We start from the raw sequence: 17,977 nt of genomic DNA on the forward strand, positions 1-17,977 counted from the left end.
GAGAGGGAGAAGCAGGCTCTCTGCTGAGCAGGGAGCCTGATGCGGGGCTGGATCCCAGGACCCTGGGATCATGACCTGAGTGGAAGGCAGACGCTTCACCCACTGAGCCACCCAGGTGTCCCGTTCTCTGGGCTCTACAGTGGAGCCTGCCCACTTCATGAAGCGCGAAATAAAATTAGCTTAGAGCAACTAGATTATTCTTGTTCGTTATTTTAACTTATTTAATGAGTCAACAGAGGCCTGCATCTTTTGATATAAAAGGACAAAGACAGGACCATGATTCAAAGTAGGCCTTTCTTGCTGAGGGACTGTCTTGATGTTAACTTTTTGATTGTCCCTTTTCTACCAGGCACTCTAGACTCAAAACTCGTAATAAGCACAAAATTAATCAAGGCACGCTAGGTTCTGGATATAGAGAGATAAAAAAAGTTCTTACAGGGGTGCCCGGGTGGCTCAGTCGGTGAAGCCTCTGCCTTAGCTCAGGTCATGATCCCAGGGCCCTGGGATTGAACCCACATCTGTTTCCCTGCCCAGTGGAAAGCCAGCTTCTCCCTCGTCCTCTGCCTGCCGCTCCCCCTGCTGTGGTCTCTCTCTGTCAAATAAATAAAATCTTAAAAAAAAAAAAAGTTCTTACAGTCCTGGTACTTTTAGTTGGGGAAAGAGACATTTTTAAACAAATGATAAGGCTTGGCTTATTAATAAGAGGTTTGAAGGTAAGTGCACAATGGAATGTGAGGTAACGGGACCCAGGGGTGTGTTGTCTGTCTCCTCCACGGAGGGTAGTGACCTCAGTGATTAAGGAAATTAAGTACCCCTAATAGAACCAAGTGCTCGAGAGGTCATGGAATCCTTCAGCTGAGGTACCAGGTGTGTGCGGGTGGAGACGGGATGGGTGGAGCCTCAGCGCTGTTGACAGTTCAAGTATCAGTATGCAGCCAGTCTTTATTGCATGCGGTGAGGTAATTTTTAAAAAAGATTTTATTTATTTATTTATTTATTTATTTATTTATTTATTTATTTATTTGTTTGTTTGTTTATTTATTTATTTAAGAGAGAGCACCAGCGGTGGGGGGAGAGGGAGAAGCAGACTCCCCGCTGAGCAGGGAGCCCAAGGCGGGGGTGGGGGGGCGGTTCCATTCCAGGACTCTGGGCTCCTTGCCTGAGCTGGGGAAGATGCTTAACCAGCTGAGCCCCCCAGGCCAGCGGGGTGAAGTAATTTTTAAGTGTGTTTGTAAACAAGGGTCATAGCTCCATGAGTGGCTTCACAGCCTCACGCCAACCCCAGAACACTCCCTGGTCCCTGCTGGCTTGATCAGGCGCCCCTCTTGCTCTGAACAAGGGTGTCGCTCCACTGGAACCGACTCTGGAACTCCCTGCGCACACCTGTGTCCCCACGTTTAGAGGGACCTGCAGGAAGACTCCACTGCCCCTCCAGGGCCGGGACCAAGTTTTGCCTAAGCCATCGGACCTCCTGCCCTGTTGCCACTCAGGTGCGGAGGGGCGGGTCCTTGCGAGCTGTCCAATCAGGGGCGCAGCAGGGGCAGGTGGGTGTGGCGACGCTCCGCAGCCGCGTGGACGCTGATGGTCTTCCTCGAGGTCAAGTTTCACGTGCGCTTAACGGTCACAGGTGGCTCTGCTGCCGCGTCAATCGCGCGGTGACCTTCGCGGGCTGCGGGAACCGCAGGGACAACGCCGGCGGACCGAGAAGCACTGGACATGGTGAGTGTGCGGGACCGGGTGTGCCAGGACGGGGCGGAGGGGTTGGCAACTGGCCGCGGCGAGACCCGACCTCCCGCGGGAGCCCCCGAGTCTGCGGAGCCGAGTCCCAGTGGCGCCGCTCGGACCTCAGTCCCCTCCGGCGCGCGGTGTGCGGGCTGGGCGGGCAGCCGGGACCGGGCGTCCTGTCCCGTCCCTGCGCGCGTCCTTGTCTCCCCTGATGGTGCGGTGACCACGGGAAAGATCGTCAGGGAACCGTGGTGACTCGGTCTCCGGGGTTCGTGCGCTGGAGGTGCTGTGGTCTGTGGGGTCCTCAGTCTCTCCTTTCTCGCGAAGGGCACCCGTTTTCTTCTGAGTGTTCCCGACATTTGGAAAGCAGAGGGTCAAATCCACGTCCCTGTCCCTCAGCCTGTCCTTTCCTTGGACTGGAAATGCTTGTTTCCAAATCCCGCCCCGCCTCCCCAGACGCCAGCTTCCCCTCTTCAGTTCACAGCATTAGTATCAACTATTTGTCTTCCGTGGTGCAATTCGAACAGACACGGTATTTTGTTTATCGTTTTCACACAGTCAATGGATGGCTCATTTTAAAGGGTTTATTTTTTGTTTGTGGATATTTTACATGAGAGGAAGCAGAGAATAATCACCTGGAACAACGTTGTGGGAAATCCTTGTGCTCCTCCCCCCAGGATCTTTCCTGGGCTCAGCTACCCTTTGGAACTTTGAACATCCTTTGAAACTTTCTCCAGTGATTTGTCCTGACAGCACTGCCTCTTCCTGGGTTCGTTGAAAACATTTATTCACTCTGTTTTAAAGTCTTTGTTTTACAATAAATGTATTTAATCAATAGGTCTTGAAAAACAGTGTATTTCCAAAGAGGCAAGAAAAAGGAGATATTCAGGAAAAAATAGTATTATATTGCACGTGTTAAAGTTTCTTCTTTTTCTTCCCCTAGGCGGTGGAGTTTGTTTCTGAGGTCTGTTCCTTATTTTTGGGTGATTTCAAATGAAATTCCAGGGCTTGACTTGCAAAACTGGAGTGTTCAAGTGTGATTGTTTATTAAACAATTTCCTGTCATGCAAATAATGAAATAACATCATTATTTTTTGAAAGCAGGATATACTTGTGGGTTTTCTTGTTAGAAAAATACCTTACAGGTTTCTCCCTGCCTTTTACATAGTCGCTGGATCTGAGGGATTTTTTTTAAAAGATTTTATTTATTTGAGAGAGAGATAGAGAGCATGAGGGAGAGAGAGAACATGAGAGGGGGGCGGGTGAGAGGGAGAAGCCGACTCCCTGATGAGCAGGAAGCCAGATTCTGGACTTAATTCTGGGACTCCAGGGTCATGATCTGAGCTGAAGGCAGTCACTTAACCAACTGATCCACCCAGGCGCCCTGAGGGATTTTTAAAAAACATTTCATTTATTTATTTGAGAGAGAGAGAAAGAGAGAAATCGTAAGAGAGCAAGCAGGGGGAGGAGCAGAGGGAGAGGGACAAGCAGAGCCTGGCTCAGAGCCGGCCACGGGGCCCAACCTCACCACCTGATGTCATGACCCCAGCTGAAATCAAGAGTCATACTCTCAACCGTGAGCCACCTAGGTGTCCTGGGTTTGAGGGATTTTGCTGGATTGTTCAGACAACTGAGTTTGTGTTACTTAAATTATCAGTGCTGGTCTAGAGGAACTCTAGTGGGGTCAGAGGCATGTAGTCAGTGTCTCTAAAATAAGGTGCCACCGTGGTCTTCGCCCCCTCCCCCCTCCTGCCTGGAGCCTGTAAAGTACTTCAAGGCCCAGTTGTTTCTCTGTGGGGCTTCCCTGCAGGTGTCCTACCTCACACACACCTGAGAAGGAGCCCTTTCTACTGAGAGAAAGTATAGCGCCCTGGAAAGCTGGGATGGAAGTGTACAGGGTGGGGTTGGGGGTGGGGACATGACACTCTCTGAGGTTGTAACTGTTGTTCCCTTGGGCCTTTTCTAGACATAAATTGGAGTTTTGCGTCCACAGTGTAAGCCCACCTCAGAGTGTAAATTGTTTACGTTGAGAAAGTCTGTGAAGGTCAGTTCTGTGTTCTGAATTAGGGTCAGTGAATGGGGAGGTTGTTTGGGTCAGAAGCTTGAACTGAATCCTGCTGAGAGTTTTCTCACCTGGGAGAATGGAATGGAAGCCTGAGGAAGGGAGCGGTTCCATTATGCCCCGGGGAAGGGGAGGGTGTGCGGGGCTCCCAGAGTTCATGCCTGTGGCTGCTCAGGTGTCCCTGCCCTCCCTCCCCAGGGACTGACCCACTCCAGGGCTTCTGCCCCACCGGGAGAGTTTAGAATGTGGAACCTTCTGAATGTGGCTTTCCTTCCGTCCTGGGGGAAGCAGGCTGCTCCTTTGCTGAGTCCAATGTTTGTTTCCTGGATTCCTTTCCTGATCAAATCGTGCAGCAGAGGGCTCTGGTTTCCCTCAGCACTCGGGCTCCTCAACTGTCAGTTGATTGAGAGAGAGAGTGTGGGGAGAGCTAGAAAATTAGGGAAACCAAGTAGAATTTGTGTTCCATTTAGGCAAGAGAACGTCAAGATGGGAGATGAATGTATTTAAGTTCTCAGGTACATATTGAATTTGGGATCAGTTTTTGTTTGTATGTGTCCCTGGAGAACACCGACATTCAACAGGCTAAAGCAATTGAATTCCTATTTTAATTGATGTGAGGAAAACTGCCCAAAGTTTATGTAAATTTTTGAAAATCCAGTGCATTTAAGGAGCTAAACTCAAATCCCTCAAGCATTAGAATATGCTGCTTATCCCTGAAAATATCCTGAGTGTGGATTAGGGGAAGGACACACTGTTGATGGTAGATTGTGGAGCACAATGGTCAAGAAAGAATCCTTGAGATGTTTTATGGTGCAAAAAAGGAGTTTTTGCTATAGCACCGGACGGGGTCGTGGGCAGAGAGCTGCACTGTGATTGTGAGGAGTGACTGATTATGTAGGGTTTTCTATCCTATGGAGGTGAAGGTGACGTTAGGGCTCTAGGAAATTGAGTCTATAGGTTCCTGGAGGCCTATCATTAAGATGGTGTTTTTCTTGTAAATCATTAAGAAAGTTAACCAAGTAGAGTGTAGTTTCAGGTCCTAAATGACTGTGATCTTTATCAGCTGACCATTTGTTTTTCCCCTGCCTTTGTTCTTAGGCAGTGACTAGTGCCCGAGGAATGTTATATGTATATCCCACCTTATGGCGGTGGTTTGGGGGTGTCCGCTCGTGTTTTGCCCTCAGCTTGCCTAAAGGCTCTCTCGTCAGTGATGCTGTAACCAACTAATGTGAGTTTGCTCCTTGGTGAGTTACAGTAGAGACTACACCAGGGGGAGTCCTCACACAGAGGAAACTATTTGCAACAAGCAAGGAGATCCCAGGGAATAATTTCCAAAGCCCCGACTCGCAGCAGGGGTGAGTGGGTTCCTTTTCTTTAGGGTTCGGATGAATATCCAGAAAGGAGAATTTTTTCCTCATATGTAGAGGTGAGCATAAGGTTTCACATGCATCTTTTTTTTTTTTTTTTAAGATTTATTTATTTTAGAGAGGGCATGAGTGGGGGGGGGCGGGCGGCAGAGGGAGAGGGACAGGGAGAATCCTCAGGTAGACTGCCCTCTGAGTCCGATGCAGGGCTCCATCCCAGGACCCTGAGATCATCACCTAAGCTTAAATGAGGAGTCCTCTGCTTAACCGACTGAGCCACCCAGGCGCCCCAAGGTTGCCCTTGCGTCCTAAGGAAACATGACTGTACGTACAGTGTGTGGTAATGAGGCTTGTGCTCCTTGAACTCATGACTGTGAGATCAAGGCCTGAGCTGAAATCAAGAGTTGGTCGCTTAAGGGACTGAGCCACCCAGGCACCCCTATTTATTCTTTATTTTTAATTTTTTAAAAGATTTTATTGGGGGGGAGGGGGCCGAGGGAGAAACAGACTCCCCACTGAGCAGGGAGCCCGATTCGGGACTCATCCCAGGACCCTGAGATCATGACCCGGGCAGATGGCAGACGCCCAACACCCTGAGCCACCCAGGCGCCCCGGGGCGGAGATTTCAACATTACAGTGAAGTAGAGGTAACTGTTAGCCACTCCACGGTAGGCTGCTCAGGTGTCAATCTCAGATTGTCTAGGCCCCTGGAGCTCTTGTTCTTGTTTGCCGTAAAAGATAAAGTTCACGTTCCTGTGACGAAAGGGTGGGGTTCAGAGGACATCTTGCTGGTGACACTTTTACAAACCTCGTTGACGCTATGGGGCACAGTTTCAATCCTGCAAAAACAACTCAAGGGTGTGCGTTAGGTCAGTCTTTCCGTTTGAAACAGCGCTGGGAGTTGTACCATTGACTTGTCCCTGTCGCGGTTAGGCCATTTCCTGGCAGGTAGAGACCGTCCACTTTTGCGTTCCTTCTGTTCCCTTAAAACCCTTAACTACTGAAGTTTTTGCATTTCTTTGTATTAACACCTCCTAGGAAGTACGGCCAGAGGTGTGCTAGGGCAAGTAGAGCTGGTAAGGCACAGATCACAGAAAATAGCTACGGGCCTAAAATAACTTCTCTTCACCTGGAAACTGTGTTCTCGTCTTTTGCTGGGGACCCGTAACTGTCTGCTTACGATGCCGTGTTCTTTTACTTAGAGATTTGAAAATGTTCTTTTCTTTTTTTTTTTTTTTAAAGATTTTATTTATTTATTTGACAGAGATAGAGACAGCCAGCGAGAGAGGGAACACAAGCAGGGGGAGTGGGAGAGGAAGAAGCAGGCTCATAGCGGAGGAGCCTGACGTGGGGCTCGATCCCACAACGCCGGGATCACGCCCTGAGCCGAAGGCAGACGCCCAGCCGCTGTGCCACCCAGGCGCCCCTGAAAATGTTCTTTGTATGGTTTACACTTTTGTAATTGCTAGTGTTTAAAGAAATTCTAGGACGTCTGGGTGGCTCAGTTGGTTAAGCGTCTGCCTTCAGCTCAGGGCCTGATTCCAGGGTCCTGGGATCCAGCCTCTCGGCGCTCCTTGCTCGGCGGGAAACCCGCTTCTTCCTGCCTGCCGCTCCCCCTGCTTGTGCCTTCTCTCTCTCTTTCTCTGACAAATAAAATTTAAGAAAAAATAAATTCAATCTTAGAATAGTTTCCAATGTACAAATGTTCTGGGTAAAAAAAAAACTAGTAAATAGTATATCATGGTATATATGTTTCTCTGTTTATTTTAAATAAATCTGTTAGCTAAGGAAACTTGCTGCCCGTACATCCTGGGCCCCTCCCACACGGTTACTCCAGGCCCCTTCAGATACACAGTGTGGATCATTTGTTGAACTTTGTTAGTGGTCTCCTTATATAAAAACAAGCCATTGCAAATGCACATTTTTCTTATCTGTGTTTGTCCTTGTAATGAACAGTTGGACTCACATTTCTTGTTGTTTGCTGACAGCTGAAGCCTGCCCCCGTCTCTGAACTGTGCCCCCAACCTGGAAGCTCCCCCCTCTGGCACTGACTTCAGATTCGAATCACCCAGACCCCTGCCAGGGTGCCGAACTTTTGCTCTGCCCCACCCCCAACCACAGCGAAACCCAGAGCAGGTGGGTACCTTTGCTTGCGTTCCAGCCATTTCAGAGCTGGTTGAGAGGCCCACCCTCCCCAGAGCTCTGTATTATGTAAGTCCCAGGCTTCCCCCATCCTCTCAAGGTGTGTGTGTGTGCCACATGGGTGCATTCTTCAGGTGGGAACCACACGTCTGCAGGTGACTACAATAACTGGCTCCTCGAGCGGTAGGTCCTGACATGACCGCCACCCTGGGTCTGCTTCTCTTGCTCTGACTTGCTCGCCTGCTCTGTGGTCTAAGGGCGGCCTGCACTGTCGTGCGCTGGGGAGTTTGGTGCTGTGACCTGTGCTGCCCGTGTCACAAGGGTGACCTACCCAAGCCTCAGTTCTGAGTTCAGCCTACCAGAGTCAGCCATTAGGAGAATCCCTAGGCCTGTGGGAGCAGGAGTGTGACTGGGAGTAGGACTGGGGCTCTCCTCAGAGTGTTCCTGGGTCGATGTCTTTGCTTGTTGGCCCCACACACCTGAGGGTGGGGTAGCAGAGGGGACTCTATCCTGTGCAAGGGGAGGGGGGCTGGGTGGTCACTCCTGAAATACCCGTCATTGAGTTAGAGAAAGAGAAGAGAGGGTGAACGGCAGCCAGTAGCTGGTGGGCTGAGTCCACACCCCTAACCCCAGGGACCCTTCTGTCCCTCTGCTGCCACCCCTGCCTCTACTGCAGCAAAGATCCGGAGCCTCAAGTTTAGGGGACGACACTCATGGTCCCCCTGTGGCTCAGCAAACCCTATAAAGCCACCAGTTGTCACGCAGGAGGCTCCTAACCCTGCCAGCGCTGCTTTGAGGCCTCTGGAGGAGCAAACGTGTAATCCCAGAGTGGAGAGTATGTCCAGGGATGGAAAAAAAGAAAACCGGAGAGGAAGCAAAAGAAAAAAGTGTTGAAACCAAAGTCCAAAATCTGGCCAATTGGAAATCCAGCCTGCACTGGAAGAATGTACACAATGCGAAGGATAAAAGTACACTGGTGGCCTTTGGGCCTCTACAACACGGGCTCTGGATTAATCTTGCCATCTGCTGTCATATGTTAATTTAGGAATCTTCATGCAAATAATCAATACTGACGTTCAACTTGCAGTTATACCTGGGGACGCTACTAAGTTTTAGCAAGATACCCCGATATGTCTCTGAGGAGTTCCTGAATGTAAAACAGGAGACAAAAGGGTATGCCGTGCCTTAATCATCAGAAAACTATTGTCTCAACTGCCCATGGTCATAACCCCGCGTCCGGAAATACCGTACACCAAGCAAAGAACGTCTGAACCAACGAGCCGTGAATTAAATATAAATGAAGTCTTTGGCACTTCCCGATTTTCTTGAAAATAATGGGACTCTCTGGACTTTATCGCACTCCTACCCCCACCGCCCGGCAAAATTACTTAATAAGATTGAAAACTATTTTATCGCGCCTGTAAAGAAGTGGTTGGTGCCTGAGCCGAAGTCGTCATGTTCTTAAACCCAGAAAAAATGGGTGACACCTCAGAGGGGATTGTCGCAATTGTGAGGTTGTGGTCACACAAACGAGCCCCTGTTCCCAGGCCCCGGGATTGCTGAAATGACCACACCCCATAGCCTGCCCTCACGGATTTGGCGGGGCCTGCTGTGTTCCGTGCCTGTCTCGGCAGCACTGGCCTCACAATGCAGTTGCCTTCACCTCGAGCTGTGCACCTCTGAGCTGCGGCCACCTTTCCCTGGGAGCAGAGGTACGAGTGACATTCCACTAAGGACCTCCTCCCCCGAGGACGTTTGGTTGTCATGCCTACAGGATGTACAAAGATGGGAAAAAAGGAGCTGGCGAAAAGCAGATGGGCCATCAGCGTGCAGTGTAAGAGGCCCTGCCACCGCGGCCAAGTTCCTGCTATGATTTGGTAAACAGGGGGAAGCTGTACCACCGCCTTCGGGGTGCCGTGAAGAAGCAGTACACACGCATCTTTTAGGTTCTTCAGACATTTGGGAGGTAACCTATTCCTTGTTTATAAATTTTACTTGAGGGGCGCCTGGGTGGGTCAGTCGATTAAGTGTAGGCCTTTGGCTCAGGTCATGCTCCCGGGGTCCTGGGAATCGAGCTCGTTGCCCAGCGGGGGGCCTGCTTCTCTCTCTCCCTCTACCTGCCGCACCCCCTGCTTGTGCTCTCTTTCTCTCTCTCTCTCTCTCTGTCAAATAAATTAATAAAATCTTAAATAAATTTTACTTGAGCCCCTTTATGCTGTTATATGCAAATTGGCCCACTTTGAATGAGCCCTCCGCCCCCCCCCCCCAACTGCAGAAGGCTCTAGACTGTTTAAACTGCCATACTCCTGTTAGTGCCCTCAGGTTCTCCTTCACCAGAGAGGCTCCAGTGACCTCCCATGGCTCTGGAGTTACGCATGTGGCTTTAAGTTGTCTGTAGGCTTCTGATGCAAGAACCTGCCGTTTTTGGCCCACACTACATGCCATTAGCGCTGCAGTTTCCACCAGGTACCGGGCTTTCCTGACAAGAGAGGTTCTCCCAGGCCCTGAGCATGTGACCCTCCATCCAGTTATCCATTATACGTTAGGTCCTGGAAACAGCAACCCATGAGCTCAGCACGGCTACTGAGACCTCCTTGAGACACAGTGGAACCAAACCTGAGCCTTCTGGCATACCCCGCCACGGGAGGGGATGGCCTCCCCTCTCCTCAGTGCCCTGCTAGGTGCCGTTGTGCTGGAAGAGGTCGCCCCTGTCCCAGACCCGTTGGCTCCTCGGGGGAGCTCCTTGGGTTTAACTGAGTGAACTGCAGTGGGGAGTTTATCTTTTTGGATGACATCACCACATCCGTACAGGATGGAGCTCAGTGAGATTTGCTGCTTTTTATCACTTAATTGGGACATCCTTGATAAAGAATGGGGTCCAAACATAACCCAAACGTCCCAAAGTAACAAACATCAGTCGGTGATATTGTTTTAAAACTTCTTTGATAAATTAGAAAAGTGGTAAGAAAAATGATCAGTTAATTAAACTATGACTAACAAAATTTTTTGAAGTTCCCTTCTGAGTTTCTATTCTCTTAATGATAATTGTCATGGAAACAGAATATTGCATTACAAAAATTGCTTCCAGTTCTTCAATTGCCTTACAAATAGTAAAATACTATACTTCTATTCTTGTGACAGCTTCCCCTTTTTTCCCTAACTTTATTATGACATAAGTGACAAATAAAATTTGCATATATTTAAGGTGTACAATGTGATGATACACACATACACTGTGAAATGATTACCACAATCAAGCTAATTAACATATCTATGCTTCCGTTAAAAAAAAAAAGACAAATAATGGCTGAAGATGTCCCAAATCTTGGCAGAGATGTGGCCACCGTGGTAAATGAAGTCAGATGTCGCCAGACAGGTTCAACCCCAACCAAAGAAGACGCCATGGACGCATTATAATCAAATCATCAAAAATCAAGACAGAATTTCGAAAGTAGCAAGAGGAAAGTGCCTCATCACATACAAAGGAATCCCAGTTAGACTATCAGTGTATTACTCAGTAGAAACCCTCCTTACAAGCCAGAACAGAATTGGGTGCTATATTCAAAGTGCTGAAAGAAAGAAACAACCAAGAATGCTTTTCCTAGTAAAGCTGTCCTTCAGAAATGAAGGGAAGATAAAGACTTTCCCAGACAAACAATCGTTGAGGGAGTTTTATCATCAGTAGACCTGCCTTAGGAGAAATGCTATAGGGAATTTTTCAAGTTTAAATGAATGGATGCTAATTAGCAACATGAAAAAAATGTGGAAGTATGAAACTAACTGGACAAACTTTTTGTTTTGTTTAAGGATTTGATTTTTTTTTTAAATATTTTATTTATTTATTTATTTGACAGAGATAGACAGCCAGCGAGAGAGGGAACACAAGCAGGGGGAGTGGGAGAGGAAGAAGCAGGCTCATAGTGGAGGAGCCTGATGTGGGGCTTGATCCCAGAACGCCAGGATCACGCCCTGAGCCGAAGGCAGACGCTTAACAACTGAGCCACCCAGGCGCCCCAAGGATTTGATTTTTAAAAAGATTTATGTATGGGTCGGGGAGAGAGAGAATGTCCAGGGGAGGGGCAGAGGGAGAGGGAGAGAGCAAAACTCACAAACAGACTCCCTGCTGAGCACAGAGCCTGAAGTGGGGCTCCATCTCATGACCCTGAGATCATGACCTGAGCCGAAATCGAGTCAGATGCTCAACTGACTGAGCCACCCAGGTGCCCCTTAAAGATTTGATTTTTAAGTAATCTCTACACCCAACATGGGGTGAGAACTTACAGCCCTGAGATCAAAAGTTGCATGTTCCACTGACTGAGTCAGCCAGGCACCCCTATTTTTTTGTTTGTTTGTTTTTTAAGTAGGTTCCATGACCAGGTGGAGCCCAATGTGGGGCTTGAACTCACAACCCTGAGATCAAGATCTGAACCGAGATCAGGAGTTGGACACTTAACTGACTGAGCCACCCAGGCGCCCCCCTGTTTTTGTTTCTAAGATAAACCAAATTGACAACCTTTGGCTAGACTGAGAAAAAAATATTGAAGATTCAGATGACTGAAATCAGAAATGCAAGAGGAGAAACTAACGGACATCACAGAAATACAAAGGATGGTCAGAAACTATAATGCAAACCAATTGAGTAATCTAAAATAATTGGCTAAATTCCTCAAAACATACAACCTATCAAGACTGAATCATGAAGAAACAGAAAATCTTAGCAGACCAATAATGAGTAAGGAAATTGAATCACCAATAAAGTCCCAACAGAGAAAAGCCCAGGACTAAATGGCTTCATTGGTGAATCCTACCAAACATTTAAAGAGGAATTAATACCAATCCTTCCTAAACTCTTGCAAAAACTGAAGTGGAAGGAACAACACTTTTTTTTTTTTTTAAGATTTTCTTTATTTATTAGAGAGCAGAGCGAGAGTGAGAGAGCACAAGCAGGGGCAGAGGGAGAAGCAGATTCCCCACTGAGTGGGGAGCCCGACGTGGGGCTCAATCCCAGGACTCTGGGATCCTGACCTGGGCCGAAGACAGACGCTTAACCACTGAGCCACCCAGGCGCCCCAGGAACAACACTTCTAAACTCATTTTACCAGGCCAGCATTACCCTGATACCAAAGCTGGACAAATCCATGAGATACACCACATTAACTGAATGGAGGAAGACAGTGATCCTCTTAATAGAGCAGAAGAAGCCTTTGACAAAACTCAACACCCTTTCATGTTAAAATTTCCCCACAAATTTAGTATTGAAGAAACTTCTATAGATTCTGCTTTAAGTGAATTCCTGCAGTATTCTTTCTGTGTCTGACTTATTTCACTCAGCATACCGTCCTCCAGATTCAACAAGGAGATGTCAGGATCTCCTTGCTCTGTAAGGCTGTTCCTTTGTATATGTACACACCCCATTTTCTTTCACCAGTCCTCTGGCAACACGTAGGTTGTCCCCATAGCCTGACTATGATGTGCAGTACTGCAGTGAACACGGGCATACGGCGTCTTTTCAAAAATAGCAAGTGTTGGTGAGATGTGGAGAAAACGGAACCCTCGTGCACGGGTGGTGGGAATGTAAATGGGTGCAGCCATGTCGAAAATTGGAGGTTTCTCAAAAAATTACAAATAGAGCTACCATACAATCCAGGAATTTCACTTCTGGGTATTTACCCAAAGAAAGTGAAAATGCTAGTTTGGAAAGGTATGTGCACCCTACGTTCATTGCATTATTTGCAGTAGTGAAGATATGGAAGTAAACTAAGTACCCACTGATAGATGAATAAAGGAGACGTGACAGATAAAAAATGGAAGTCTCGTTACCACCGGTCACCATACAAAATGATTACAATATCATTGACTATGTTCCCAATGCTTTGCTTTACATCCCTGTGACTTAATGTATTTTATAACTGGAATTTTGTAAACCTCTTAATCCCCTTTACTGATTCCATCAGTCATCCTACCCTCTTCCCTTGTGGCAACCACCAGTTTGTCCTCTGGATATATATTTCTGTTTTGTTTTCTTTGTTTTGTTTTTTAGGTTCCACATACACATGAAATCATGTGGCATTTGTCTTTGTCTGACTTATTTCACTTAGTATAATACCTTTTAGGTTTACCCATGTTGTCACACGTGGCAAGATTTTATTCTTTTTTTCTGGGTAAGTAATATTCCTTTTTGTCTTTCTGATACTAGCCATTCTGAGATATGTGAGGTGATATCTCATTGTGGTTTTGATTTGTGTTTCCCTGATGATTAGTGATGCTAAGTATCTGTTTGGGCGTCTGTTGGCCATATGTGTGTCTTCTTTGGACAAATGTCTCTTCAGATTCTTTGCCCATTTTTATATTTTTTATTTTTTAAAATATTTTATTTGTTTGTGAGAGAGACAGCACAAGCAGGGGGAGCAGCAGCCAGAGGGAGAAGCAGACTCCCCGCTGAGCAAGGAGCCCAGTACGGGACTGGATCCCAGGCAGATGCTTTACTGACTGAGCCACCCAGGTGTCCCCCTTTGCCCATTTTTAAATCAGATTTTTTTGGTGTTGAGCTGCATGAGTTTTTCGTTTTGTTTAGATTTTATTATTTATTTGAGTGACAGAGGGAGCACGAGAGACAGCACATGAGCAGGGGCAGAGGGAGAGGGAGAAGCAGGCTCTCCTGCTGAGCAGGGAGCTCAACGCAAAGTTCAATCCCAGGACCCTGGGATCATGACCTGAGCTGAAGGCAGATGCTTAACTGACCGAGCCACCCAGGAACCCCAAGTTGTAAAAGTTCTTTATATATTTTAGATATTAACTACTTCTTTGATATATCATTTGCAAATATTTTCTCTCATTCAGTAGTTTGCCTTTTCATGCCTTTGATGGTTCCCTTTGTTGTAAAAATCTTTTTATTTTCATGTAGTCCTACTTGTTGACTTTTGCTTTTGGTGCCCTTGCCTGAGGAGACATCCAAAAAGATACTGCTGAGCCCAATGTCCAAGATTTACAGCTCATGTTTTTTTTAGGAGTTTTAGTTTCAGGTCTTACCATTTAGGTCTTTAATGTATTTTGGGTTTATTATTGTATGTGGTGTAAGAAAGTGTTCTGGTTTCATTCTTTTGCATGTTGCTGTCCAGTTTTCCCACCACCATTTATTGTCTTTTCCTCATTATATATTCTTGCCTCCTTTGTCATAGATTAATTGACTAAGTATGGGTTTATTTCTGGCCTGTATTCTGTTCCATTGATCTCTCTGTCTTCATGCTAGTGCTATACTGTTTTGATTACTCTAGCTCCATGGTAGAATTTGAAATCTGGGAGCATGATACCTCCAGCTTTGTTAATTCTCAAGATTTCCTTGGCTATTCAGAGTCTTTTGTGGTTCCATAAAATTTTAGGATTATTTGTTCTAGTTCTGTGAAAAATGCCAAAAATGCTATTGGTATTTTGATAGAAATTGCACTTATTCTGTAGATTGCATTGGGTAGTATGGACATTTTAATAATATGAATTCTTCCAATTCATGAGCATGGTATAGTATTCCATTTATTTGTGTCAGCTTATGCTTCTTTCATCAGTTTCTTATAGTTTTTAGAGTACAGGTCTTTCACCTTCTTGGTTAAAATTATTCTTAGGTCTTTTTATTTCTTCAGATACAATAGCAAATGGAATTGTTAATTTCTTTTTTTGATAGTTATTGTATAGAAATGCAACAGATTGTATATTAATTTTATATCCTGCAACTTCACTGAATTCATTTATTAGCTCAATAGTTTCTTGGTGGAATCTTTAGGATTTTCTATATATCGTATCATGTCATCAGCAAATAGTGATAGGTTTACTTCTTCCTTACCAATTTGGATGTCATTTTTTAATTTGTTTATTATCTATCTTTTTTCCTATTTATTTATTTTTAGAGATGGGGGAGGGGCTGAAGGAGAGAGAGAGAAAGAAGCTTAAGCAGGCTCCATGTCCAGCATGGAGCCCAATGTGAAGCTTGATCTCTCTTCTGGCCTGCTAAGTTTCTGCTGAAAAATCAGCTTGTGGTCTTATGGGTGTTCCCTTATATGTAACAAGTTGCTTTTCTCTTGCTGCCTTTAAGATTTTCTTTCTCTTTAATTTTTGACATATTATTATGTGTCTTTGGGTGGACTTCATTGGGCTCATGTTGTTTAGTGCTTTCTGTGCTTCATAGACCTGAATGTCTGTTTTCTTCCCCAGGATAGGGAACTTTTCATCCATTATTTTTTTTCAAATATGTTTAATGTCCCTTTCCCTTTCTTCCCCTTCTGGGACCTCCATAATGTGAATGTTAGCATGGTTGATGTTGTCTGAGAGGCCCCTCAAACTATCCTCATTTCTATTATTCTTTTTCCTTTTTGCTGTTCAGTTTGGATGATTTTCACTACCCTGTCTCCCACAATGCTGATCTGTTTTTTTGCATCCTTTAATCTGCTGTCAATTCCCTCTAGTGTATTTTTCCTTTCTTACTTGTATTCTTCAGCTCTGATTGGTTCATTTTTAATATTTTCTCTTTGTTGAAGATCTCACTGTGTTTGCCCATTCTTCTTCTGAGTCTGGTGAGCATATGACCATGACTTTGAACTCTTTATCAGGTAGATTGTCTCCATTTATTTATTTTCCCGAGGTTTTGTCTTGTTCTTTTAGAACTTATTCTTCTGTCTCCTTATTTTCCTGTTTCTCTGTGTTTGTTTCTATATATTGGGTAGATCAGCTATGTCTCATGGTGTTGAAGGAGTAGTCTTATGTAGAAGGCATTTTTGGGGCCCAGAAGTACAGTTCCCTTAGTCACCAGAACCAGGCACTCCAGTGGTGTTACCTGTGTGGGCTGCCTATGCCCTCTCTTGTGCATGGGCCATGACGGCTGCAGGCATGCTTGTGGGAAGGCCCTGCTGTGATTGTTGTGGGCACACTGGTGGGTGGGGCCTCCCGCCCTCACCAGTATAAGAGGTGTTTGGAGGGGGGACCAGTGCTGGCCAGGCTACCTGCTCTGTGTGGTGGTGGGGATGGGGGCAGGAGCTACGAGGGGTGTGCTGATCCTGGCCAAGGCCACCTGCTACATGTGATGGTGCAGTAGCTGCTTTTGGGGGGCTTTGGTCCTAAGATGTGTCAGGGTGGCACCTGCTGGGGTGGACAAGTTCAGCAGGGTGGGTCTGCAGGGGAACACCAGGGTGAGGTGAACAGTGCTAGCAAGGTCCATGTAGAGTGTCAGAACTGGCACCTGCTAGCATTGGTCAGCTAGTCTGGTTCCCAGCAGTGCCTCCCTTCTTGGGGAACTTCCTGCCCCTTTGGCACAGTCTCTAAAATCTGTCAGTAAATCTCTTTTACATATGGCCCAGGTACTTTTCAAACTGCTGTCTCTGCGCTGAGTCTCTGGGTGAGTTTGTGCACTGGTCCTTTAAGAGCAGAGTCTCAGTTTCCTATAGCCCACCAGCTCTCCTGGAGTTAAGCCCCACTGATTTTCAAAGCCCCTGGAGTTAAGTCCTGCTGATTTTCAAAGCCAGACATTATGGAGGCTCCTATTCCTAGTGCCCGTCGCCAGAGCTGAGGGTGCCTGATGTGGGGCTTGAATCCTTTCCTCCTCAAGGTGGATATTTGTGCCTGTGATAATTTTCCCAGTTGTGGGTCCCTCACACCAGGGGGCTGCATCTCAGCCCCTTCTACCTATCCTGATGTGGCTTTTTCTTTATAGCTTTAACTTGGAAGTGCTGTTATGCTAGTGTGCAGGTTGTTCTCGGAGCATATACACCTGCTCTCTGTGTGGTTGCAGTCTTGGCATGTTTATGGAGGAGGCGAACACGGGATCCTCCTCCACCATCTTGATTGGGATCCAGCCATTATTTCTTTAAGCTTTCTACCCCTCTCTCCCTCCCAGGACTTCCATATTGCATATGATACTTCTCTTGATGGTGACCCATCAGTCTTATAAGCTCTCTTCATTCCTTTTCATTCTTTTTCTTTTTATTCCTCTAACTCGGTAATTTCAAATGGTCTGTCTAGAGTCTCACAGATTCTTTCTTCTGCTTGACCAAGTTAGCTCTCACAGTTATCTATTGCATACTTATATCAGCCACTGTATTCTTCAGCTCCAGAATTTGTTTGGTTCTTTATGATTTTTATCTATCTGTTGAACTTATTTTTCTCTCATATTGTTTTCCCGATTTCATTAAGTTGACTGTGCTGTCATGAAGCTCATTGATCTTCCTTAATTATTATGAGCTCTCTGACGATTTGTCAATCTCCGTTTCTGTGGGATTGGTCACTGAAAAATTATTGTATTCCTTTGTGGTATCATTTTTCCTTGTTGTTTTGTGTTTCTTGAAGTCTTGTGTTGCTGTCTTTGCATTTGAGGAAATGGTCAGCACTCACAGTATTTACTGACTGACTTTGGGAGAGAAAGGCCTTCACCAGTCAGCCCAACTAGATATTCTAAGGCTGTCTCAAACTTTTTCTATGGACACACCCACATCATGCCTCTTTTGCATCTTTGGGGGAAATTCTTGAGGCTATATGCCTTCTCTTGCTCTTTCAAAGCCAAGTTGGGTGCTGAGAGCTTCTCATTTGTTTTCCCTAAGGTTGTCCCCTGAAATACTCAAGTGTCTGTGCCTTCTCCCAATTCCACCAAGTCAGACTGGTTGAAGGTACATGCTTGGAAGATATCTGCTTGTGCTCATCGTCTTGG

Source organism: Ursus maritimus, unplaced genomic scaffold (genome assembly GCF_017311325.1).
Source record: "Ursus maritimus isolate PB19 unplaced genomic scaffold, ASM1731132v1 scaffold_14, whole genome shotgun sequence".
NCBI classification, from domain to species: Eukaryota; Metazoa; Chordata; class Mammalia; order Carnivora; family Ursidae; genus Ursus; species Ursus maritimus.